Here is a 27618-nt window from a genome sequence, read left to right on the forward strand (position 1 = left end):
ACGTCTTCCAGGGCCCACAGAAGCTGTAGGGTTGGCTCCTCAGGGACAAAGGCTACCCATAGAGGCTGTGGCTGATGACACCCGTGTGGCGGCCTCAGACTGCAGCAGAGCGACGGTATAATGAGGCTCATTCTGCAACTCGCAACTTGGTGGAGCTGACCATCGAGATGCTGAAAATGAGGTTCTGGTGCCTGGACCGGTCTGTTGGAGCCCTGCAATACAGTCCGCAGAGGGTGTCACACATCACTGTAAAGGGTGCAGCAGGCAATGACCTGGCGCTGCAACAGGGAGAGGAGCTGGCTGAGGAGAAGATGCAGGAGCTGGAGGTCTCCTCCGATGAGGAGGGCATTAACGGGGATGAGGGTGAGGAGATCCTCGAAGGCAACAATGAGGTCATTACACTGACCAGATGAGGTAGGCATGCTCGGGAGGCCCTCATAGCTGCTAGATTTGTGGAGGATGATGACGATATGCAATGAGGGGATGCCATAGATCCTCACATTGCATCTGTGAATGTTTGACTCCGGTCTGGCTTATGGCAGCGCACATACCCTCTGTGATAAGACTCCTGTCATGGAGACGCAGTAGAAGCCCTAATAGTCACTTAATTCCAGGAGAATGATGACGACATGCAGTGAGGACACTCCACAGATCTTCACATAGCCTCTGTGAATGTTTGACTCCTGTCTGGTTGAGGGAAGCTCTCTTGCACTCTGTGATCAGGGTCATATCATGGAGACGCAACCATGAAACTTTAAATACACCTGATCCTTTGTCAGTCTTCAGCACCTGACCACTTCAGGACACAGGGTCAACGGCCACAGGTGCAGAGGAGATGGGGTCCAGCCCGCCCTAAAGGTGCCAAGGGCACACAGAAAGAATGATGGAGCTCTGTAATGGATGCCCATGATATTCTGGCAGCAATAACAAGCACCGTCAAGGTGCAGGCATTAGTAATGGGTCCGGGGAGTGAGGCCAGACAAAATAAATGACAGCCATTTGCTGACTCATTCTTCAGGGCAATGCATTGACCAATCATGATCAAGCTGCCTGGTTTACTGTCAGTGATTGTCAGTGGTGCATTCTCCATGGCAACACCATTTTCCCAACCTATCAGCACCCTCTTCACATACAGTATAAATTGTTATTTTCCCCTTATATTGGCATTTTTGTAAATTGTCCTGATGTGTGCAAGGCGAAAAGCTTCGACATGCCTTTTTTTTCAGCAATGTTCAAGTTCTGTACTACCAAATGACTAGACAACTCTTTCCAGGAAGAAATGAGCTTATACTCTCCATACTAGCACACTGGTAACAGAAAAAGATAAGGCTACAGCAAATTGTGTGGATGGTAGCAGGAAGCAATAAAGAGACATAGGCAGAATAGGTGAGTGGAGTTTACTATGAGTAAGTGTGAGGCAGACAAGTTGGAATATCTTCTTCATGGCAAGTTCTGTGTTCAGTTTTGTGCACTGCGCCTCAAGAAGGATATACTGGCTTTGGAGGAGATACGGAACAAATCTGCCAGAGTGATCTTGGGGCTTATGAGGACAGATTGCATAAAGTTAGCTTGCATTCCTTTCAGTTTTGAAGGTTGAGGGGTGATCTAATCAAGGTCTTTAAAATATTTTTGATAGGATCCATTTTGCCTGTTGGGGAGTTGAAAACAAGGGGGCATAATTTAAAGTTAGAGCTAGGCCATTTTGTAGTGAAATCCAGAAGCCTCATTTTTCATGCAAAGGTCAATGAAAATGTGGAACTCTGTTCCCCGAAAAGACTGTGGATTCTGGGTCAATAGAAAATGTTAACACTAAGGTGAGAGGTTTATTGTTGAGTTGAGGGGATCAAGGGATGTGGAGCAAAGGCGGGTCAATAGAGTTGAATACAGACCATCCATGATCGAACTGAATGGTGGAACACACCCAAAGGGATGAATGGCCAATGTTCCCACTACATCTGGTTGAGTAAGTTAAGAACAGGTGTAGGCCATTCAGCTGTGTGAGCAGGGTTTATGACTTTTCTGTCTTTTTATTTTCTTCTTACTTCTTTTCCACATATCCTAGTATGCCATGGGGCAGAATTTCACCCATGTTGAGCGGGCTCGGCAGTGGCGGACAGGGGTGGTCAGAAAGCCAATCGCCATCCGCAATCGGGGCCAGAAGGCGATTTCACGTTGGCGGGCCAATCAGCTCAGTGCTGCCAGTGCGGGTTGGCGTGGGGGGTAGTGCAAGCGGGGCGAGCACAAACTTTGTGCATCATAATCTCCCTGAGCCACAGAGCTGCCTCAGGTAGATGAAGAGTTATAAAAAAAAAGAAAAGAAAAATGTCATGAAACGTGCCCCTTCACGTGACTTTGTCACATGAGCAGGGACATGTTATTAATTAGGTTTTAAAATTTTTATTTTATTTTTATTTGCTTTAGGAAACCTTATCCCGCCCGTGGATGAGGTTTCCTGAAAGATGCAAGGACTGCTTGGCCTTTTTGCCTGCCCGCCAACCGTAAGGTTGCATGGGCAGCAAAAAATTCAACTGAATTGATAATTTAATGGCCTTAACAGGCCTTTTAATTGTCGACGGGCGCGCTGCCAAGTCCAGTGCGCACCTACCAAACAAAACACCACACGACTGTGCGTTAACGTCGGGACGCTTGCCCGATGTCAACGTGCATTATTTTACGCTCGAGCGGGTTGGGTGCGTGCCCGCCCGCCGAGCTAAATATTTTGCCCATAATCTTTTTTCCCCTTCTTATGGACGGCAGATTGTTAGTGGGTCAAAAGCAGCAAGATTGATCAAGTAGGGACAAGACAAGCAGAAAAGTGGCAAACAGCAATCGTGATCTAAATGACATACTACCTATCTAAACAGGAGCTTATATATTCTCCAATATTTGATAGAAAAGGAGCAAATATATATATATAGGGCAGGACATTCCTGTCATCAGGTGGTTGCGGTGGCCGAGCGGGCCAATTAACGGCCAGGCAGGGTGAAACGTGCGCTGAGAATCTCAGCGCTGCCGGGGTGGGGGAGAGGGGAGGGTGAGTGCAGACGTCTGCGCATGTGTGGGGGAGCGTGCGTTGAAAGCTCCTGAAAGCAGGGAGCTATTTCAGGGTGCCGAAGATTTGTAGAAACAGAAATAAAGATTTTAAAAATGAGAGAAACATGTCCCCACATATGACTCAGTCAGATGAACAGGGGCATATTAAAAATTATATCTAAAAATGTTTACTTGTTTTAAATTACTGTTGGAAACCTCACCCCACCCGTGGATGAGTTTTCATTAAAAATCCAAAGGCTGCCTGGATGATTCACCCACCTGTCAACCGTAAGGCAGTGAAAAGTTGCTTTTAATTGATGGATTAAGGGCCTTAATAGGCCTCTTAATTATCGGCAGGTGCGCGGCCACCTCCCGCGCATGCCCACCGACCGAAATATCACGCGCTGTTTTACACCCAGTTGGGTTGGGCACACACCCATCTGTGGGACATAAAATCCTGCCCATGGGTATCTTTAGAGAGTCCCTAATGCAGCTCGTTTCAGCAACTAAACATCCAGCCCAGCCACAGATTTTAACTGTTAAACTTTAAGCTTGCGCAGTCTTTCAAAATGTGGTGCCTTACTTGCCCAGCACCCCCAGATGGATTAGCAAGTTTATCCAATGCATAGCTGAGCCAGACAGGTCGGGAAATGACCTGAAAAGTGTTAAAGCTTTTCTCCCCCTTGCTCAACAAAGATAGTTGTCCTGATGTTATAATATTGAATTTCAGTTCCATTATTCAGTCCTGGCTAGTAGATTTCCATGGGTGTTATGAAAAAGAAGACTCAGAGAACCACAGCAAAATATACATTTACACCTATCCTGATAATTTTCAATCTCATTTCACAGGGAATATTTATCCAGCTTCTTTTTGAAGAAGCTGCTTAACACTTTTGTTGGAATTCTATTCCACATGCCTGCTACTCTGTGGGCAGAGCATGTTCTGTTATATTCATTACTTCTGGTTCTGCAAGTGAAAACCAATTAAATAACCTGATCAAATAATATCTACATTATATTCTGGATATAAACATCTGAAGCAGAGAATGATACAGGGCTATGGGGATAGAACAGGTAATGGGATTCATTTTGTATTGTTCTAACAAAGGGCCAGGCACAATGGCCCAAATGAGCTGATCTGTACTATAAACCTTTATGGACTACATGCACTTCGGTGTCTCTTATCTTTTTTTTCCAAAATGAAAAGAGTTTCAGTTCAGTGAATCCCCCTTTCATAATATAAAGGCCTGAAAATTGGGATCATCCATGTCCTCCTTCACTGAACCATTCCCAATGCATTGGTATTCAGTCAGTGTTGGAGTGATTGGATGCATTATGACATTGATCAATGAAATTTTGTCCACTGTTCCTTATGAGTCAAGAAATGAAATAAATGGTGCAAAACCCAATGGAGGGGTTTTAGGGGCACATGGTGAAATATATTAGAGATTGAGTTTCAGCTGGGCTGACCATAATCTGCTTACAGATATTGTTCCTTCCAATTGCCATCATGTTCTGGGGATTGTCTATGTCAAATATGAAGAATATTGGCCTGGATTTTCACCAAGTTGAGCCAGTTTGGGAGCCCTTTAAAAATGGTGGGCAGGTTCCAATTCCAGGATTCCTGACCCCATTCCGGGCTGTCTAACTTTTAGGGGTGCCTTGAAAGGGTGATCCATGCAGTTAATTTCACAATGTTTGTTGACAGAAGTTAAATGGTTTCAAGGGTTTGGGATTTGTGTTTTTTGAAACTTCAAATGGCCTGGATGATTGACACTTTCATTAGCTTGCAGTCCAGACATTTTTTTTTTAGGGCATTGGGGAAAATTATCAATGGGTTACTATTTTTCAAAGCTTTTTTTTACATATAAACCTTATACACTATGTGGTTCATTGGTTCTAGTGGGTCAATGGACATGGAAGTACCATAGTTTAGCATAGGGTTCATGATGGGATGTAGGGGATGGGTAGAGGGACATAGAGGGCATGAGAGCCCTGAGGGGGTGAGTGACATGAGGTGGCATGGTTAGGGCATGGGGAGTGTTCGGATGGTGAAGAGGGTGTGAGGGGGAGAGGGCTGGAGGGCCTTTGTGTTCTTTTCTCAATGGGGGAAGGTCTCGCAACACTGAGGCAGGCCTTTTAAACACCCTCCTCAGCACCTGGCTGTCCCAGTGACTGCCTCCACACTTCTTCCTGGGTCGGCTGGCCTGACACCAGCCTGCACCCTGCCCCAAGCTATGAAAATCCTGCCTTTGCGGGCACTTTCTTCCGACGCGGACGGACCGAGCTGGGAATTTTCCTGACTCCCCCTACCTGGCTCGAGGATGAAAATCCAGGCCATTGTGTTTGCATTCAGTACATGGCAAAAACTGGGTTTTCTAAATTACTCATGCAATGCAACCAAGTTGCTCTGTAAACATTTGGCTTAGATGTGTGGTTCCCGCTATTCATCTCCAACATTCCTGTGCAGCTAAAATAACTGTGAATCCTCTTGCGTCCGAGTGTTGCAGCAGTTAATTTTGTTATTTCATAAACCCTCACATGGAGTTCAACCTTTAGCTAGCATTTTTCTTATTTATAGCAACACCGTCAATTTGTATCTGATACCTTGGTGGATTACAAAAATCTGTACCATAAATATTGCTTTAGGCAAAACATTTCAGTGGCTGCTTCTAGAGGATGTTTCAGAAACTCTCTCTGTTGGCACTTCTCAAATTTTCCAAAAAGATCCAGCCTCAGGAAAGTGATGAGACGCATTTGAAGGAAAATGCAACTTGGTCATAATTCCATAGTTGATAAACAGAAAAAGAAAATGTTTAAAATCTGGACTACAAGCAAAAACATTCTAGAAATACACAGCTGTCTTAATCTGAATCATTCACCAAACTTTTCTGTTTAAGATGCCGATGATGAAACTGCAGTATACTTCCAACTACTCATGTGAGTTGCTGAATACACTTTCTTTAAAACAACTGATAAGAATTAAAATCTTATGCTAGCTGTTAGGAACATAGGGAAGAATTTTGCCCTTGTCGGGTGGGCTCGTGGATGAGGTTACCTAAAAAGTGCAAAGGCCACTTGGCCTGGTAAGGCTGGACGAGCAACAAAAAAGTTACATTTGATGGGACTTTAATGGCCTTAATAGGCCTGTTAATTGCCAGTGGGCGTGCTGCTGACTCCTGCGTGCGCCCGCCGGCCGAAATATCACACGAGTGCGCGATGATGTCGGGACGCTCGCCCAATGTCATTGCGGGTCATTTTACCCTCATTTGGGTCAGGCGCACGCCCGCCTGATGAGCATAATATTCTGGCCATAGAAACAGGAATAGGCCATTCAGCTGTTTGAGACTGTTCCACCATTCAATTAGATGATGGCCGATCTGTACCTTAGCGCCATCTATCCACCTTGGTTCCGCAGTCCTGAATTCTGCAATCCCTTGCCGAACAAAAATCTATCAATTCAATTTTGAAATTTCCGATTGAGCCCAGTGGGGCTCCCCCCACGGGAGAGTTCCAGGTTACCAATACTTTTGCCCCCAGTGATAACATCCACCAATTCATTTCATCTTAGATGAGGAGTTATTTCTGTCTATACTACCAATATTGTGACAACTCCATTGCCAGAAGGTCGCTTCCTATTCCCCATTGTGACTTTTCAATTTCCTTCACCAAACGTTCTTCTAATCTCTGGTCATTTAGTGAATTCTGAGAAATTTTGTTCTACTCTCCATGTTGAGACAATGCAAGCTCATTCACAAAGCTCCCGGCAATTGGCTGAAGAAACAATTGGAGGTTTTGGTCCTCATTCGCTCTGCCTAAAACAGGAGCAATAAGGGCCAATTTTGAGGTCTGTGCCTGATCTGTACTTGGGGTGTATGTGCTGCCATGTTGGTAAAGGGGAAGGCAGCTTTACAGTCCTCTGTAGTGCTCATCTAAAATTAGCATTAGGCCCTTTGTCAAAGCAAATCAGGAACTTATTACCTGTTTTAGGCCCTATCCCAGAAATTGGTCCAAAGCTGTGTGGAGCACGCTTTGATTAGCTTTACCAGGAAAGGGACATTTACTGGAGGGTGCTGAAGAAAAGGTGAATAATTTTCCCTAAAAATTACCTGTACCCCTTCTGCTTCCACAGCATTACTGCAGGCATAAGCATACTAAACAGCAAAGCAGCCTGCGGTAGACAGAGCTAAGCGACCCCACAACTTACAGATCAGATCAAAGCTCTGCAGTCCTACATCCAGTCGTGAATGGTGGTGTGATGATTGTTGCTTTAAGGCCAGCTTTACCGAGTAAGGGTCACGTGGTCAGAACAGCCAATCAGCGCCGAGCATGGGGAAACTTATACGGCGAGGAGTTTTCCTAGTCTGGAGGGTGTATTGTAACCTTGCTAGAGGCCTGCAGCTAATCCAGCAGCTCTGAAAATTAAGCTTGTTGTTCCACTAAAGAAGCCTCTCAGTAGTACATCTGGCAACGAGGATAAATGATCCTGGTACTGCGTCTTGCCCTATAAATGTGAGTATCTCATTTTAAAGAAGGAAAAAAATATATACTCACCAGGATGCTTCTCTTTGGAAGGATCGACCCATTTGACTCCTCCACGGAGGACTGGACTCAACACATCGAACGCCTTGGGTTTTATTTCCAGGCCAACGAAATAGGGGAGGAGGCAAAGCGCAAAGCAGCTCTCTTGAGCGCCTGTGAGAGTCAAACCCACAACCTTAATCGCAGTCTCACAGCCCCAGGTGCGCTCGACTCCAAATCGTTCAGTGAGCTCATGGATTTAGTGAAGGGCCATTTTCAGCCTGAGCCATCAGTCATCATGCAAAGATTCAAATTTAATACAGGGGTGAGGGCCCCAGGCGAATTGATCACGACTTATATTGCTACGTGGAAGTAATTGTCAGAGGATTGTGATTTTGGAGCAACCTTGAACGACATGTCACAGGATCGGTTAGTTTGTGGCGTGAGCAACGATGCCATTCAGCGTCGATTGCTGGCAGAAGTCGATAAAGATTTTAAACAAGCAATGGAAAGCGTTGAAAAAGATTCACAGGAGCTACAGAGCTTGCAAAATGGCGCCATTTACCAGTTAGGGTGGGAACCTGCAGCCAGGCGTGGCGCCAAAACCGCAGGAGCAGCCGCGAGGCAGGAATCATTCCCAATCACCCAGAAATCAAAAAAATATACCGGAGGCAATCAGGCAGCGATCCTGAGGTTCAAATGTTACCGATGTGGAGGTAACCACACTCCTGAAACATGTAGATTTAAGAAGGCCGTGTGCTATTACTGTGGCAAAAGAAGACATTTGATAAAGCAGTGCAGAGCTAAGACCAGACTGCCAAGTAACCAGCCAGCAAAGATGTTAGAAGTACATAATGTGAAAGAGCCTGAAGTATCTGATTCTGACATTCACTCTCTTTTTAATCTTAAAGCAGTTCAAGGCAAACCCTATTACTGTCACACTCCACGTAAACAGGAAGCCTCTAGTTATGGAGGTGGATACAGGGGCATCAGCCACACTGATGGGTGAGTGTACAGTTCAGTACCTGAGAGAAGGTACCCAACCCTTAACCATGGAGAGAACTTCTGTCCAGTTGAAGACTTACACAGGAGAAGCCATAAAAGTAAAAGGCACCGCCATGGTACCTGTGAGCTATGGGCAGCAGCCAGCCCAGCTCCCAGTACTAATAGTGACTGGGGAAGGACCAAGCCTTCTGGGCCATGATTAACTAAAAGAAATCAGGTTAAATTGGTCCAATTTATTTCAAGTACAGGCAGGAGGACTGCTAGTATTGTTTAAAAAAAATACAACAGCGTCTTTTGCAACCAATTAGGAAAAATCAAAGGCTTGCAAGCCAAGATTTATGTTGATCGAGAGGCAACTCCCCAATTTTTTTAAGGCAATACCGGTACCATATTCCTTAAGAGAAAAAGTGGATGCAGAGTTAAACAGGTTGGAGGAAATAAGCATCATACATCAGGTTCAATTTTTGGAAAGGGCAGCACCTATTGTCCCCATACTGAAACCAGATAAGACCGTCTGCATCTGCAGTGATTATAAGCTAACAGTTAATCCGACTGCCAAGTTGGATAAATATCCAATTCGAAGAATTGAAGATTTGTACGCAAAGCTGGAAGCCGGTCAATCCTGCACTAAGTTGGATATGAGCCACACGTACCAGCAACTCAAGTGAGATAACACATCCCGGGGGTATGTCACAATAAACACACACAAAGGCCTATTCCAGTATATGCGCCTACCTTCTGACATATCCTTGGCATGTGAAGTATTTCAAAGGATGATGGAGAGTTTGCCACAGGGATTACCATGGGTTGTAGTATACCTTGACGGTGTCCTCAGAACTGGATCAACAGAGGCAGAGCATTTAGCAAATTTAGAGGAGGTGTTAAAAAGATTTCTGGAAGCTGGAGTCTACTTAAAAAGGAGAAATGCACTTTCTAAACCACTGAGATTATCTAAACAAAAACAAAAATACCTGGAAAAACTCAGCAGGTCTGGCAGCATCTGCGGAGAGGAACACAGTTAACGTTTCGAGTCCACAGACCCTTCAACAGAACTAAGGAAAAATAGAAAAGGGGTGAAATATAAACTGGTTTAAGGTGGGGGGCGGGGGTGGGGGGGGGACAAGAAGAGCTGGATAGAGGGCCAGTGATAGGTGGAGATAACCAAAAGATGTCACAGACAGAAGGTCAAAGAGGTGTTGAAGGTGGTGATATTATCTAAAGGAATGTGCTAATTAAGGGTAGAATGCAGGATGAGCAAGGTACAGATAGCCCTAGTGGGGGTGGGGTGGGGTGAAGGAATTGAAAAAGGCTAAAAGTTAGAGATAAAACAATGGATGGAAATACATTTAAAAATAATGGAAATAAGTGGTAAAAGAAAAATCTATATAAATTATTGGAAAAAACAAAAAGGAGGGGGAAAATCGGAAAGGGGGTGGGGATGGAGGAGAGAGTTCATGATCTAAAATTGTTGAACTCAATATTCAGTCCGGAAGGCTGTAAAGTGCCTAGTCAGAAGATGAGGTGCTGTTCCTCCAGTTTGCGTTGAGCTTCACTGGAACAATGCAGCAAGCTAAGGACGGACATGTGGGCATGAGAGCAGGGTGGAGTGTTGAAATGGCAAGCGACAGGGAGGTCTGGGTAATGCTTGCGGACAGACTGAAGGTGTTCTGCAAAGCGGTCACCCAGTCTGTGTTTGTTCTCTCCAATATAGAGGAAACCGCATTGGGAGCAACGAATGCAGTAGACTAAGTTGAGGGAAGTGCAAGTGAAATGCTGCTTCACTTGAAATGAGTGTTTGGGCCCTTGGACGGTGAGGAGAGGGGAAGTGAAGGGGCAGGTGTTGCATCTTCTGCGGTTGCATGGGAAGGTGCCATCGGAGGGGGTTGAGGTGTAGGGGGTGATGGAGGAGTGGACCAGGGTGTCACGGAGGGAACGATCCCTACGGAATGCCGCCGGGGGGGGTGAAGGGAAGATGTGTTTGGTGGTGGCATCATGCTGGAGTTGGCGGAAATGGCGGAGGGTGATCCTTTGAATGCGGAGACTGGTGGGGTGATAAGTGAGGACAAGGGGGACCCTATCATGTTTCTGGGAGGGAGAAGAAGGCGTGAGGGCAGATGCGCAGGAGATGGGCCGGACACGGTTGAGGGCCCTGTCAACGACCGTGGGTGGAAAACCTCGGTTAAGGAAGAAGGAGGACATGTCAGAGAAACTGTTTTTGAAAGTGGCATCATCAGAACAGATGCGACGGAGGTGAAGGAACTGAGAGATTGGGATGGAGTCCTTACAGGAAGTGGGGTGTGAGGAGCTGTAGTCGAGGTAGCTGTGGGAGTCGGTAGGCTTGTAATGGATATTGGTGGACAGTCTATCACCAGAAATTGAGACAGAGAGGTCAAGGAAGGGAAGGGAAGTGTCAGAGATGGACCATGTGAAAATGATGGAGGGGTGGAAATTGGAAGCAAAATTAATAAATTTTTCCAGGTCCCGACGAGAGCATGAAGCAGCACCGAAGTAATCATCGATGTACCAGAGAAAGAGTTTTGGGAGGGGGCCGGAGTAGGACTGGAACAAGGAATGTTCCACATACCCCATAAAGAGCCAGGCATAGCTGGGGCCCATGCGGGTACCCATAGCCACACCTTTTATTTGGAGGAAGTGAGAGGAGTTTAAGGAGAAATTGTTCAGTGTGAGAACAAGTTCAGCCAGACGGAGGAGAGTAGTGGTGGATGGGGATTGCTCAGGCCTCTGTTCGAGGAAGAAGTGGAGAGCCATCAGACCATCCTGGTGGGGGATGGAGGTGTAGAGGGATTGGACGTCCATGGTGAAGAGGAGGCGGTTGGGGCCAGGGAACTGGAAATTGTTGATATGATGTAGGGTGTCAGAGGAATCATGGATGTAGGTGGGAAGGGACTGGACAAGGGGAGAGAGAATGGAGTCAATATAGTGAGAAATAAGTTCCGTGGGGCAGGAACAGGTTGACACGATCGGTCTGCCGGGACAGTCCTGTTTGTGGATCTGGGCCACCGTGTGGACGCACAAGGATTACACCCCGTGGAAGAAAAGGTTAAACCGATAAAGGAGGCACCTTCCCCCACAAATATCACTGGACTGAAATAATTTTTAGGGACGGTAAACTACTACGGGCGATTTTCACCCAACTTATTGACTGGTCCCCTTGCACATACTGCTGAAGAAACACCATTGTTGGTCCTGGAAGACTCCACAGGAGGAAGCCTTCAACAGAGTAAAACAACTGCTGCACTCCTTACCCTTGTTAGTATACCTCGACCCATGTAAAGAATTGTTTTTGGCCTGCGACACCTGTCCATATGGTGTTTGGTGCAGTATTGTCCCACAAAATGGCAACGGCTCTGAGAGGCCAATAGGATACCCTCTCAGTGGTTGATGAAGCTTGTTCGCAGATCGAGAAGGAAGGACTGTCAATAGTCTTCAGAGTTTAAAAAAAATTCCACCTGTACTTAAATGGCAGCACTTTACTTTCATCTCCGATCATACACCACTTTTGGGCCTTTTTATAGAAGACAAGGCTATCCGGCCAATAGCCTTGGCAAGAATTCAGCGATTGGCATTAATTCTGTCCGCCTACGAATACACTTTCAAGCACCGACCTGGGATGCAAATAGTGAACGCGAAATCCCTTAGCCACCTACCCTTGCAAGAAAGCATCTTGTGTACTCCTGTACCCTAAGAAATCATCCTTGCATTGAATTAGGCACATCACCTGTCTGTGCAAAGCAGATCAGGAACCGGACCAATCGAGATCCGCTTCTGACCAAAGTGAGAGACCAACAGGATGGTTAAATGAGCCAGTCTCCGGGGAAATGAAACCATTTTTTACCCGCAAATACAAATTGTGTTGTCAGGGTGGCATCATACTCTGAGGAGCAAGAGCAGTCGCTCCTGTACCAGGCAGGGAACGGCTCCTAACCGAATTGCACAGCACCCATCCTGGCATTTCTAAGATGGAAATGCTCACCAGGAGTTATGTGTGGTGGCCTGGTATAGATGCAGATATCGAGAACTTAGTCAAGCACTGTCAACAGTGCCAACTGCAGCAAATGTTGCCAGCTGCAGCCCCCCTACAACCTTGGGAATGGCCTGGCCGACCATGGGTACGGATCCGTATAGACTATGTGGGTCCATTCCTGGGCACAATGTCTTTGCTCATAATCGATGCACACTCAAAATAGATGGAGATTTTTGAGGTGAAATCACCTACGTTGCATGCTACCACCGAAAGGTTACGCCAATGCTTTTCGATTCACGGATTGCCCGAAGTCATTGTATCAGACAACGGAGCTGTATTTACAAATACTAAATTTCAGAACTTCACCAGTCTAAATGGCATTAAACACATCCGAACTGCGCCTTACCATCCAACATCAAACAGACTAACCGAGAGTGCCGCCCAAACTTCCAAGTCAGGACTAAAAAAATTGTCGGGGGAACCTTGGAAACTAAAATCTCATGTTACCTTCTTAACTACCGCATGACTCCACATGCAACGACAGGAGCTCCAGCAGCAGAACTGCTTATGAAGAGTCGTTTCAGAACAAGACTGAGCCTCGTATTTCCAAATTTGCCAGGGAGGATAGAGAAGAACTAAGGAATCAGAAAACAAGCCCTGATTTGCAAAGTAGAGCTTGGAAATTTATAGTAGATGAAGCTGTATGTGTAACAAACTTTGGGAACGGTACAAGTTGGATCCCAGGGGTTATTGTCTGTGAGACCGGACCCCTTTCATACCAAATATACAAGGAAGGCTGGATTGTTCATAAACACGTGGATCTGGTGCTGGGAGACACTTCCACAGTCAGTATTGTCACCAAGGAATGTTATCAAACCGGAGTACTTGATTGACCTGTTATAGACATGACTGATGTCTCTGTTGAATCAAATAGTGATGAGCTGCCTGTGCTAAAAGAGGTACCCATTATCGCAGTTCCTGTTCGTGTCAACCCTGTAGGAGAGCCTCGGGCTATAGAGTTACGCAGCTCTACCCAGAACAGAAAACCCCCTCAACAACTTGATTTGTAATTACTGGACCTATGTGTATGAGTGTATAATCTGAATTCATGACAATGTGCCAGTGTGATTATTTCTAAGATTTTTGATATTGTTTTCTATTCACCTGTACAAACTAATTTGTGTAAATAAGGAATGTAAAACAAGGAATTAAAGAGGGAGGGATGTGGTGATTGTTGCTTAATCCAGCCTTACTGAGCAAAGATCACATGGTCAGAACAGCCAATCAATATTGAGCGCAGGGAAATTTATAGGGGGCGGAGCTTTCCTAGTCTGGAGGGTGTATTGTAGACTTGCTAGAGGCCTGCAGCTAATCCAACGGCTCTGTAAATAAAGTTTGTTGTTCAACTAAAGAAACCTTTCAGAAGTACATCTGTACATGTGGTCAACAATAAAACAACTAACAGGATGAGGAGGCTCCACAAATAACTCAATGACGGGGAAGCACTGTACATCAAGTACACTAAAGAAAAGGCAGTATTTGCAACCATCTTCAGGCAGAAGTGCCAAGCGGATGATCCATCTCAGCCTCCTCTTGAGATCCCCAGCATCACAGATGCCAGCCTTCAGCCAATTCAATTCATCCCACATGATATCAAGAAACAGCTGAAGGCACTGGATACTGCAGAGGCTATGGGCCCTGACAACATCCTGGCAATAGTACAGAAGACTTCTGCTCCAGAACTAGCTACACCCCTACCTAACTTGTTCCAGTACAGCTACAACAATGGCTTCTACCTGGTAATGTGGAAAATTGCCCAGGTATGTCCTGTCCACAAAAAGCAGCCCATCCACCAACTTAAACATTTGCTCCCTCCAATGACACATAGTTGTAGCATAATGTACTATGTAGAAGATGCACTGCAGAAATTCACCAAGGATCCATTGACAGCACCTTTCAAATCCGCAACCTCTATCAGGAGGACAAGGGCAGCAGATGCATGGCAACTGCACAACCTGCAAGTTCCCCTCCAAGCCACACACCATCCTGACTTGTAACAATATTGCCATGCCTCCACTGTTACTGTGTCAAAATCCTGGACCACCCTTCCTAGGATTGATCATCCTAGGTTTGCATCATCAGCTAGAGTAGAATTTAAAGTCCGGACTCTTGTATTGTGGAAATTTGCAAAGGATCCTCTGACGCTAATTGGAAACACTAATCTTATTATAAGAAACATTGATATCTTTAAGCATTTGTGTTTGTCACAAAATTGATGATTTTCTCCTTTTTGGCTTCTCTTGACATTACTAACTGAGTGAAGGACTACCAAGCACTTGTCCCCAGCTAGACATCAGTGCTTTCAGGAAAGAAGGTGAGGATCGAAGAGGAGAAAATTGGCAGACGTAAAATGAGAAACTGAGCTAAGGTATGAAGATGCATGTATCCTGTTAAGGATTACATGAACATTTGACTTCTGCTAGAATTCTAGAGTCCAGTGACCTAACACCATCATGAATGCTGATGGCACTGAAGAGAAACCCTAGAGCAATTACAAACATTTTAAAAAATGATTCATGGGAAATTGTACAATGCAGAGTTTTCCACTGGAACAATAAGGCTATTTCCATTTTTCTCTTGACTCTCTTGTGAAGTGCAAAATTGCTTAACTCACACTAAGCAGCCTCCATCCACAAGAGGTAATAAGTACTTTGCGAGTAACAGCATGAAGCTGCATTACAAAGTTCAGCTCTGCCCTTCCTAGCTGCATAGCCTACCATCCGGAACAAAATTGAAAGTGACCTATACAGCAAACCACTGATGTCAGCTTAAATTTGCCTTCCTGTCGCTCCAAATACATTAAGTCCAGCATTATTTACAGCCTTGCTTTTAAAAACTGGATGAAGCTGAAAGCAGTGATGGAATCTATCACAAAAGTCCGCAACAGCTGACTGAGCAGTTCCCATCTAACAGACTGCAAAATCAACTATCATAGCATTTAATCTCTTCTTGCAGAATAAATGCTATGAATGCAACAAAATTCCCCTCATTATGGTTATTCATCCATTTGTGCATTTTAAAGAGAAAGTCACTCCATGGCTGGAGGATACGATGGGCTGCTCTGGGGAATGTTAGGATGTACTTGATTTTCCATATTGTCATCATCTAATTTCATTAGGAGAAATGGCAAGCACAGGTAACCTTCATGAAGTGAGGGAGTGAGGATGTAAACCGTAATATGCAACAGCAATATTTTGAATGAAGTATGTGCTGTTCCCAAGACAACAACAGTAAGGGGCCCAAAAATCTACATAATTCTCAACTGAATAAAATACTGTGACAAGGATAGTGATATTAAATAACAGTAACAGACCACACACAGCTCTTATTTTAAAAAGGGGCAGAATTAATTGGCAAGTATCCTCATTTCTCTGGATAATCTCATTTTATCTTAAGAATGAATCTATTATTTGCAAAGGAAATTTGGATGGTGGGGGAGAGGTTGGGATCAAATGAAAAGGGGAGTTTGTGACTGGTGTTCAAAGAAACCTGCATTGGTGATTGCACTGTTTGCTGCATATGGCTCCATTGCAGCAACTGGCATTGCAATAAATGAAGGTTTCACAAGTTTAAACACAAATCATAAAATGTAATGAACAAAGACCAAGGAGGTACTTCAAAGATGGAGTTAGCATTTGCAGATAGTGACCTCCCAACTAATCTAAACTTGAGTGCCTAAATGTATAACAGAAGGAATATTGTTGTAGGGTGGCCGAGTTGTACTATTTGTGATAGAGTTGATCTGCAGACACTTCTTGGGTGGAAACATTAAGTTTATTTACAATACACTCAGCGGCTACTACACGTGTGCTTTCAACTCCAACTCTATCTCTACACTGACTGTGGAGGTAGCCGTGCTACTCTCCTATTGGTTACTACAGATCATGTGATCTTCCCTAACAAGCATTATTCTTAAAGGTACATTACATATTAAATAACACCATGATTACTACAAATATCTAACTATATAGTTTTGCAGATTAATTGAGCAACCTTGAAACTTGGCAAAAATGAACCTTCTTTGACTCCCCAAAGCCTGTCCACCATCTACAATGCCCAAGCCAGGGGTGTGATGGAATACTCTCCAGTTGCCTGGATGAGTGTAGCTCCAACAACACTCAAAAAGCTTGACACCATCCAGAACAAAGCAGCCCACTTGATTGGCATCCCTTCCACAAACATTCACTCCCTCCAACACTGATGCACAGTGGCAGCAGTGTGTGCCATCTACAAGATGCACTGCAGAAATTTAGCAAGGCTCCTTTGGCAGCACCTTCCAAACCCACAACCACTACCATCTAGAAGGACAATGGCAGCAAATATATGGGAACACCACCACCTGGAAGTCCCCCTCCAAGCCACTCACCATCCTGACTTGGAAATATATCACGTTCCTTCACTGTCGCTGGGCCAATATCCTGGAACTCCCTTCCTAACAGCACTGTGGGTGTACCTACAACACAGGGACTGCAACGGTTTAAGAAGGCAGCTCACCACCACCTTCTCAAGGGCAATTAGGGACAGACAATAAATGCTGACTTAGCCAGCAATGCCCACATCTTGTTAATGAATTTTTAAAAATCTAAATCATATATGTTTAATACTTTTTTATTACGAGCCATTACGGTATAATCCATCAGATTTCGGGGAACAGCCATGGGGCTGCTGGTTATTTGAATTTTAATAATAAATAATAAATTTGAATTATTTAAATTCAATTATTTGATTGTTATTAACAATGTACTAACCTTGCATTGTTTGACCTTGAAATGAGACATCTGAGCTGTGGCCACATCAAGGTATATAATATAGCATGAAAAAGATAAATCTGGAAAATTACTTCAAACTAAATTATGAGTACGAAACTAGGAAGAAACAAATTAAAACTAGTAAAAGATAAATTTAGAACTGACGTCAGGACATTCTTTTTCAACGAGTGATTAATACATGGAATAGAATTCCATGTAGGGTAACATTGGAAATAGATGTACATAAATTTATTGGTGACATCTTATTTAAATTGCCACACTGTGCAAGATTGCCAAGTGGAGTTGTTTCTAAATTAAATATATTGCTGTGTACATTCCTTGGTGTCAGAGGAAGGTTTTTACAGACTAACAATGCAAAAACAAGAAGCACCAATCAGAACTAAATATATGCAGACATGTAGCTTTTAATGTCAGCCATTGCGTCATCTGTGGTGCTCAATGTCATGGGTGATATAAAAGATGTATCCGTTCATTTTCCTGACCCTTTCCCAGGGAATGCCTATTTGCTGCATGCAAATGGCAGTAAAAAGAGGGAAAGAGATTACTTTTGCTGGATTTTTGATCCATTTAAATTGCCCTGGGTTTTCCAGAGCTTCCAGTGGGGGGTTGAACGGGAATGCAGGAGAGAAGGTGACCTGGATCCAGGATACCCTTCCCGGATGATGAGGACTGAACACAGCAGTGCTCCTGGACCTGGGCAGACGCATGAGGGAAAATGAATATTGTTTAAATATGACAATGGGTGGACAGTCCATTCTGCCAGTTTACCACTCAGGTGTGCAGTTGATAAACCCCCTCCCCTACCCCCTACCCAAGAATACAGTAGTGATACCATTGAACTGAAAATAAGCCTACAAATCTTCAATAAAACAGGGATAAAATGCTGCAGGTGCTGGAAATCTGAAATCTAAACAGTAGATGCTCCTGGCTTGCTCAGAATTTTCAGCATTTTCTGTTCATATTCAACATTTTCAACAAAGACAGCAAAAAGAAACCCAGGAACCAATCATTAGTCAAACATTTCCTGAATGAAAAATAACCTAATGATTGACGGTCAACACACCAAGTCAGATGCCGTCTGAACAGCCTTCTTCCCCTTTTAGAGGGAATGGCATTCAAATAGTAATTTGGTAGTACAGAACTTGAGTATTGCTGATAAAGGAGACATGCTGTCAAAGCTTTTCATCTTGCACCCATCAGGACAGATTTGCAAGAATACCAACTGTAAAAGGAGCAACAATTTATACTGCATGAGAAGAGAGTGCTGATTGGTTGGCAAGTGGTAGAGGTGTTGCCATGGGGAATGCTGTCCCCCAAGATTTTGTGTAGTTGACAAAGGTGCAATTGGTGGACATGCTCTTACTGTTTTTTTCAACTAAACAAAAGCTTGGGGAGGCAGCCATCCCCTGGTTCATTCCCCATTATAATGCCTTGACCAGAGTTGACCTGCCTGGTTTGAATTTAAACAAAAGCTTGGGAATTAAATGTTCCTTGGTGCATTCTCCATGGCAACACTTCTACCAATCAGAATCCACTTGTCAACTAATCAGCACTCTCTTCTCATGCAGTATAAATTGTTGTTCCCTTTACAATTGGTATTCTTGCCAATCTGCCCTGATGAGTGCAAGATGAAAAGCTTCGACAGCATGTCTCTTTTTTCAGCAAATGGCATTCAAGTCGACATTGAAAACCCCTGATTTAATACACCCCAACTTGCAAAGAACCTTCAATAAGGCTTCACCTGAAAAGCAGTTGCATAGATTATCATCGTTATCAGCTGACTATCTTTGGAGTTTATACAAGATTAATGTTCCATGTACCATGGTAACATTTGGAGGAGAATAAGAAGCAGCTGATAGGAAGTTAGCAGTGAGTATTGATTAGAGGAACAAAGTCAGCTGGTCTTAAAGGATGATTTTCTTTATGATTAGATGTTCTTTAAAATTAACAATGGTCTTGAAATGTTGAGGTCAAGTGTTCATCATTTTATTAATCAAGAGAGTACGTACAATAGTCATAAACATAAAATATAGCAGTTAGAACCATACCTGATGGTTGGGAACTCATTATATGACGATTTGCACATTTCTGAATTACATGCTTCCATCAAAAGGTAAGATGAACTCTATATAATTGAAAACCATACCTTATTAAAAACTGCAATTAATAAGCTGATTTAGTTACTAATGAGCTATTTTCTCTTGGGCTTATGAGATATAATTTCTATTTGGTTAACTTATTAAAAATTTCTCTTTTGTTACACATAATTACTATGTCACCAAGTGAAACTTTTAATTATACATGTCTTTGATTTTTTAAATCATTTTTCACCAGCTAATTTTCCCATTCCAGGGGAAACTTTATTAAAACGATAACATAACTGATAATATAAACAGAAAACACCGGAAATACTAAGCAGGTCAGGCAGCCTCAGATGTTTTTCTTTTACAAGATTAATAGTGTTCTTGCATCATATGATTGATCACAGCTCCCTGAAACTTGGAAACCATTATGTTATGGCAAGGCCAGGAGAATTTTATTTTGCACAGCGAGTTATGATGATCTGGAAAACATTGCCTGAAAGGATGCTGAGGTTGATTGAATAGTAACTTTCAAAAGTGAATTGAATAAATATTTGAAAAGGGGAAAAAAAACCTGTAGCATTACTGGGAAAGAGTGGAGGAGTGGAATTAATTGGATAGGTCTCTCAAAGAACCTGATGAATAGCCTCCTTCTATCCTGTAAGGCGCCATGATTAAGCACGTAGTTACTTTATATTAAAATCTGTTGTCTCTGTGAGGATCAATGTTGGTTCAAAAGTTCAGTGGTCACTACCTTAGAATTTCTATACACTTGTTATTTTAAGTATTATAATTTTAAGATTCATACTTCCCAATTATCAACCAAACATTAAAATTGAACATTAATACATTGTAAGGGCAAAACAATAGCTATAAAAATCAGTTACACAAGATTAGAGTTTTACACATAGGGATTTACACATGATCAGGGCAATGGGATTGGAGGTAATATATTAGCATGGCTTGAGGATTGATTAACAGATAGGAAATAGAGAATAGGAATAAAGAGATCACATTAGGATCGCAAGGTGTAGCTAAAGCAGCGTCAGAAGGTTCGGTGCTTGGGCCTCAGCTATTTACAATCTACATCAGTGGGTCAGATGAGGGAACCAATTCTGTTGAAGAGTTATACGGACTCAAAACGTTAACTGTGTTCCTCTTCGCAGATGCTGCCAGACCTGCTGAGTTTTTCCAGGTATTTTTATCTTTGTTTTATAACATCCAAGTTCGTTGATGATACAAAGGTAGGTGGGAATGGAAGCTGTGGTGAGGACACAAAGAGGCTACAAAGGGTTTATAGAGAGGCTAAATGATTGAGAAAATAGCTGGCAAACGGAGTGTAATATAGGAAAATGTGAAATTATCCACTTCGGTAGGAAAAATACAACGGCAGAATATTTTTTTTAAAAGTAAGCGACTAGCAAATGTTGGTATTCAGAAGGAGTTGGCAGGTCCTTGCAACCAACTATGCAGGTACAGCAAGCAATTAGGAAGGCAAATGGTATGCTATCCTTTATTGTAAGGGGGTGGATGTATGAGAGTAAGGAAGCTTTGCTGCAATTATATAGGGCTTTGGTGAGAGCACACCTGGGGAACTTTATATAGTTTTCATCACTATACCTAAGGAAACATATCCTTGCTTTAGAGGGGATGCATATTAAGGTTCACTAAATTGATTCCTAGAATGAGAAGGCTGTCCCGTGAGGAGAAAATGAGTAAAATGGGACTATATTTTCTGGAGTTTAGAAGGATAACAGGTGATCTTATTGAAACACATAGGCCAGAATTTTTAGCTCGTCGGGTGGGCGAGCGCCTGACCCGAACGAGCGTAAAGTGACGCGTGATGACATCGGCCAAGCGTCCTGGCGTCATTGCACACACACGTGATATTTTGGCCAGTGGGCGTGTGCAGGAGTTGGTAGGGTGGCCGCCAACAATTAAAAGGCCTATTAAGGCCATTAAAGTAATAATTGAATTAAATTTTTCACTGCTCGTTCAACCTTATGGTTGGCGGGCAGGCGAAAAGGTCAAGCGGCCTTTGGATTTTTTAGGAAGCCTCATCCGTGGGCAGAATGAGTTTGCATCTCTTCGCCCCCCCCCACCCCGCCCCCCTATGAAGGTAGTGCTGAGCACTGCATTATGCGTTTCACACTGGGCAGGCCTTAATTGGCCCACCAGCGTGAAATTGCGGTCCAGCCCTGATCGCGAGCGGCGGGTGGCTTCCCGGCCGCTCCCACCTGCCCCCGCTGAGCCCACCTGATGAGGGCAAAATCCTTGCCATAGTATTCTGAGAGGGCTTGCAGGGGGCGGTGGTGTGTGTGTCAGCTCCACCTCTGACTTCTGAACAGTTCGAATCGCTCCCACTCCCTGGGTTCTAGACTTTGGACTTATTTGGGGGTTGTGACAAAGTGCAGTAGACAACTGGTTTTGGTGCAAGAAAAAAAACTGAGTTTATTGAAGTCACAAATGAACTTATAACATTAGGATTACACTGAGATTATACAGACCTACAAAGTACACTTAGTTAAGAATGGGGAACACATGGCATAACAAGGGAAAATCACGCTACTAATCCCCTTACCCTTGTCCCACCCCCAAAACCTAACTAAATTGAACTAGGAGAGGTCAGCGATCATGCTCACCAACTCAGGGTTCCTTGACAGTTCGAAATCCAGCCAGGTAAGCCGGTTGCAGTTTTGGGGTACGCTCTTTGTGTCCTCTGGGGCCTGCCGTCCCCACGTGGTCCTGGTCTGTGGAATTTGCGAAGGTTCTTCAGTTGGGTGGAGGGCGCGGTTGTGGGTGGTTGATCTTCGTGGACGGCTGCGGTTGTGGCATTGTTGTCTTCGGTTGAGCCTGCCACCCCGTGCCCCTTGCTGTGATGTTGCTTGTGGGCCTGCAAACCTCCAGATCTTCTTCCTCCACTTGGCTCAGCTCCCTGTTTAAACTCTGCAAAACCGCTCCCAACTGCTGACTGCCCAAAACAAACTGCTCACTCCAGATCTGCTGGCCCAGTTATACAGTTTTTAAAAAAATTTCTTATCTCAATCCAAATCAAGGTTAGTTCTTTGTTTGATTTTGGTGGGCTTCCCCAGGTGATTGACGTCTTGTTGTTTTTAATGGGCTTGATGATGTTTATCATTGTCTTCCTGCCCCCGTAACTAGTCTTGAACTGAAAGCCATTGTATGTGTGGAGTATTGATGGGTTCACATAATTGCATTGATTGTGGTCTTCCTGCCCCCGTAGTTAGTAGTGATTATTTAAGCAAGATTTTGATGGGCTTTAGTTTCATGTTGATTGTTTTAAAGGGAAGCATGTGTATTCTGTCTCCTCTCATTGTTTGGTTTCAGGTAAAAGTCCAAAAGTCATATCCTTGTTGATGATATGAAAAATGTGGGAATTTTGAGAACCCTTCAGATGTGACAGGGTAAATGCTGGCAGGATGTTTCCTCTGGCTGGAGAGTCTAGAAGTAGGAGTCAGAGTCTCCAGATAAAGGGTCAGCTATTGAGGACTGGAATGAGGAAAAACATCCATCTATCTACCCCAGAGGGCTGCTAATGCTTAGTCAATGAATATATTCAAGACTTGGTTGATTTTCGATAGAAATTAAGCCATGTTCTTCTTGAATGGCAGAGCAGATTTGTGGGCCAAATGTCTTACTCCGATTTCTTATGTTCTTTATGATCCTAAAAGCAGTATGAAGTACATTTTGAATCAGTCTGAGTAACCTTTCCTTACACTAGGAAATGTTCTGAATAGTGTTTCCAAAAAGTCAGTGCTGGGGCCCCCATTGTTTCTAACTGAAATAAATGTTCTGGATTTATAAATACAATAGTGAGTTGGTCAGTTTTACAGATAATACCAAACTTGTGTGACAGAAAGAGAGAAAAAGAGTTCGAGATGGAACAAAATAATCTAAGTTGGTAGAACTGCAATACTGATAAATGCAAAGAGAGCAAATGCTCCTCCCCCCACGTCTCTCTCTCTCACTCACTCACACAAACATACACACAGACAGTCACACACAGACAGACAAACACACACACACACGATTTTGTTTGTCCTTCAAGGCAAAAATGACCATGTACGGCATCTGGGGTATGTAAGTGACAGCTAAGGCCGACCTGTGCTCAGGATGTTCTGCTGGAAATAGGTCAGGATACCACAGTTGATTGAGTTTTTAATGAGATACTGTGAGATATTGGCTCACGATTTCTTCTTCTTGTGTTTTCTCTCTGTCTCTGATATGTGCTTGCTTTTGAAGGATGCCACTATTATTTTTTATTTGGTTGCACCAAGTACAGTGATCCTGGATGAGCTTCCAAAATCCTAAGTGAAACCTTTGACTGCCATGGGAGCACACCCCAGAAGATTCGCTTTGGGAAGTGAGTGTCATGCATTCTGGTGACATGACCAGCCCAATGTTGTTGTGCATGTCTTAATATGGTGTGGCATGCCAACTCAGGTGAACACCCCAGTGTCTGGTATTTTGTCCTGCCATCTGATCTTCAGAGCTTCCGAAGCTCAAGGTAAAGTGGTTGAACTCCTTGGCAAGATGCTGGTGCATAGTGCAAGTCTTGCATGCGTAGAGTGGGCAGGACTATTGCTCTATAGACTTTCCGTTTGGCAGGCAGAATTACTTGTCTTCATTCCCAGACTGATGATCGAATCCTGCCAAAGGCTGCACTTGCTTTGGCAATTCTTGCATGTGTCTTGTCGTCAACACAAAGAGCTCGAGAGAATGTACTGCTGAGATAAGTGAATTTATGCACTGCTGACAGGTTCTGGTCATGAACTGAAACCAGGGCAAGAGATGGGGCTTTCCTGGAACAGGATGGTACAGTACTTCGGCCTTACAATCAGCACAAAGAAAACTGAAGTCACATGCATTAGACAATAGGTCCATACTATATTCCATGTTCCACTCTGACCTGGCAGCTAGTGCATAGTCATCGTCAAATAGGAAATCATGAAGCATGTCCTTGGAGATCTTGGCCTTTGCCTGGAATCATTTTAGATTGAGCAGTTTCCCATCATGGACCACCATCATGGAAAACATCAGAGAGCATGGCAGAGAAAAATATGCTGAAGGGTTTGGGCACTAGCGCACGGCCCTGTTTAACTCCATTAGTGAATAGGAATGGATCAGAAGACTCACCATCATCCAGGACATGCACGAGCATGCTGTCATGGAACTTTTGAACTATTGTGATGAATTTCTCAGGGCAGCCAAATTTTTCCATTACCTTGCAAATCAGTCAGGGCTGATTGTGCCAAAGATCTACTCAAAGGATACCAGGAATAGCAAATATCAATTATTATTTCAAGTTAAACCTAGACTGTAAGGAAAATAGGTACAAGCTGTTAAAAGACAAATTCAGAACTGATATCAGGGACCACTGCTACACACAAAGGAAGCCATATCTCAAATTTTCTTTCAGGTGGGGTAGAGGAGGCAAGTTTTGAATTCATTTGGGAAGAAAGGGGATTAGTTTCTATGAAAGGTTGAGCTACAACGGTTGCCTTCATTTGGACATTGTGATTGGACCAGGCCTGAATGACTGCCAAACTCATTTTGTAGAGTTTGCGGCTTGACAATAGCCCAAATAAAGTTGAATGCAGATCTAAGCACAATGAAATCATTTCTTTGGTAGCATCAAACAGGCATTGGCAAATGGGCATAGACAAAAACAGAAAATGCTGCAAATACTCAGCAGATCTGGCAACATTCATGTAGAGCGAAATAGAGTTAGGATTTCAGGCTGACAATCTTTTGACAGAAATGTGATTTACGGAATGGGTGGCCTATTTTCCGCTCTACTCGATTCTCTTTATAAATGAAGTTAATAGTAGGGTCTAACACTAGTTGCCAATTCACTATTGCCCATTTGGTGCTACTGTCAAGCCAATTTCATTACCAGCAATTGAATTAGATATTTTTATTAACCGCCCTCATTTGCCAATTATACTTATGTTTCTGCATCATCTGCACTATATTGGCGCATGAAGTATAGCAGAACACTGGTTTGAGACCATCAAGTAGAATGCAATTGATTTTTGGCATGTGTTCTGAGACTATCTTAACAAAAATGATCATACAACTTGTACTTCAAACTAGAAGTGGTGTAAATGACATTAAGTTTCTAAACCCTCTAAAAAACCCATTGGACCACCTGTAATGTGAGTAAGAGCTGATGGGATAACCTGCTGCTTGATAACAGTACAAATGTAAGTTGTCATTTCAATATCTAAAGCATAGACCTCCACTGAGTACAGAATGACATGGATTTGGCAGAATAATTGGTACTACTAATAATTGGTAAAACAGATGCCTGCAGTGGAACTCAGCTTATTTCAGCTTTTTTTTTTCTGCTGTGCTGAGTTACTAAAGCTTAGCAAGTGATCTCAGCTTTCTTCCCTAACAGAAGGCCCCACAACGTCTGTGCTTTGGCAAAGCTCCACACTGACAAAAATATTGATTTATCAGCGGTTCTTCATCTCAGTGGGCTCTTTTGCTCCATATTCTGCCAAGAAAATTGGAAGAGAAGTTTGAAGACTGCAGCAAGATAATCCATTTGGATGTACTTTAAGCAGCAGTGGAAAAAAAACATGAATGCTAGAGCATTCCAGTCTCATTCCTCAAAGCAATTTAGTTTGAATTCCCATTCTTTTCTCCTGGTCCTGCTCCTTATGTGGATATTTCCCTTGCCCCTTTTGTTTCCTTTTGTTAGTTTCCATTTGTGAGACTTATATTTACTGGTTCAGGATGGTTATTGATTCACACTCCCATAGCAGAGTTCCAATACAAGATCAGGCAAGTGCAATTTATAATTTTAGCAATGGAATAAGTTTATTTGGTTAATACTGATATAGAATATAAATCAAGAAATAGTGATTGACACAAGTGATAGTTCACCTGGATTTTGGCTGTATGGAGGGACATGATCTATAGAGTTTAAAAGACATTTTCAAAAGTAACATACAAAGGGCATTGTTTAGTACAGTACTTCTATCAAGAATTCAATTGGAGACTCTTGAGGAAAATGCCAATTGCTCCCTAAAATATTTGTTATCCAACGCTCATGTCCCATGTTGGATTTTAATGGAACCAACTTACAGACCAACAGTAAACTATATTTCAAACCTCAGATGAGATCACAAAAGCAAAGAGCTTGCAGAAGTTAAAAATATAGTTAAAACGCTTAGCTGGATATTTGTATGGATTAACAGTGCAGCTATGCTGCTAATTTTGTTCCAGTGCAAAGATGATTAGTTGCCATCTGATAGCTTTAATATGTAAGAGGCTCTCTGGAGAACAAGGTTCCAGTAAGGAAATGCATACAGGCACATAAGGTCCAAAATTTAAATTAGCTTCATGGAAAGTCATTAGCGTACTTGATTTTTGGAACATTATCTGCCCATAATGAAGAACAAAACCCTATAAATTCCAACAAAAGAAAATGAAAAACCTCCTGAAGAAGTAAAAAATCTTTTGATGTAACAAAAATAGGGATTAAATTCATCTTGAAAAACTAAATAGGCACGGGGCAGAATTTTATGTCCCATGGGCGGGTGTGGGCCCGACCCGATCAGGTCTAAAATAGCACATGATGACGTCGGGCGAGCTTCCCGATATCATCGCACACTCGCACGATATTTCGGTTGGCGGGTGCGCGCGAGAGTTGGCAGCGTACCCGCTGATGATTAAGAGGCCTATTAAGGCCATTAGTGTAGTAATTGACTGTGATTTTTCGCTGCCCGTCCAACGTTATGGTTGACGGGCGGGTGAATCGGTCAGGCGGCCTTTGGGTTTTTGAGGAAACCTCATTCAAGGGCGGGATGAGGTTTCTGATATTAATTTTTTAAAAAATGTTTGGGCAGAATTTTTATCATCAATTTGTTTAGGTGAGTGATTCCTATTTTTCAGAATTTCACAACGTTTATTTTTGGCTTTAGAATTCTTCAGCTCCCTGACACAGCTCTCTGCCTTCAGGGAGCTTTCATTGCACGCTCCCCCTCGTCCGCGCTGACTTCAGCGGTCGCCCTCCTACCGCCCCTGCCCTGGCAGTGCTGGGCCTTTCAGAGCGCATTTCGCACTGGCTGGCCATCAATTGGCAGCTAGCGTGAAATTGCTGTCAAAGAACGATCGTGGGCGGAGGCCCATT

The sequence above is a fragment of the Cetorhinus maximus genome, chromosome 17, assembly GCF_964194155.1.
Source record: "Cetorhinus maximus chromosome 17, sCetMax3.hap1.1, whole genome shotgun sequence".
Taxonomy (NCBI): domain Eukaryota; kingdom Metazoa; phylum Chordata; class Chondrichthyes; order Lamniformes; family Cetorhinidae; genus Cetorhinus; species Cetorhinus maximus.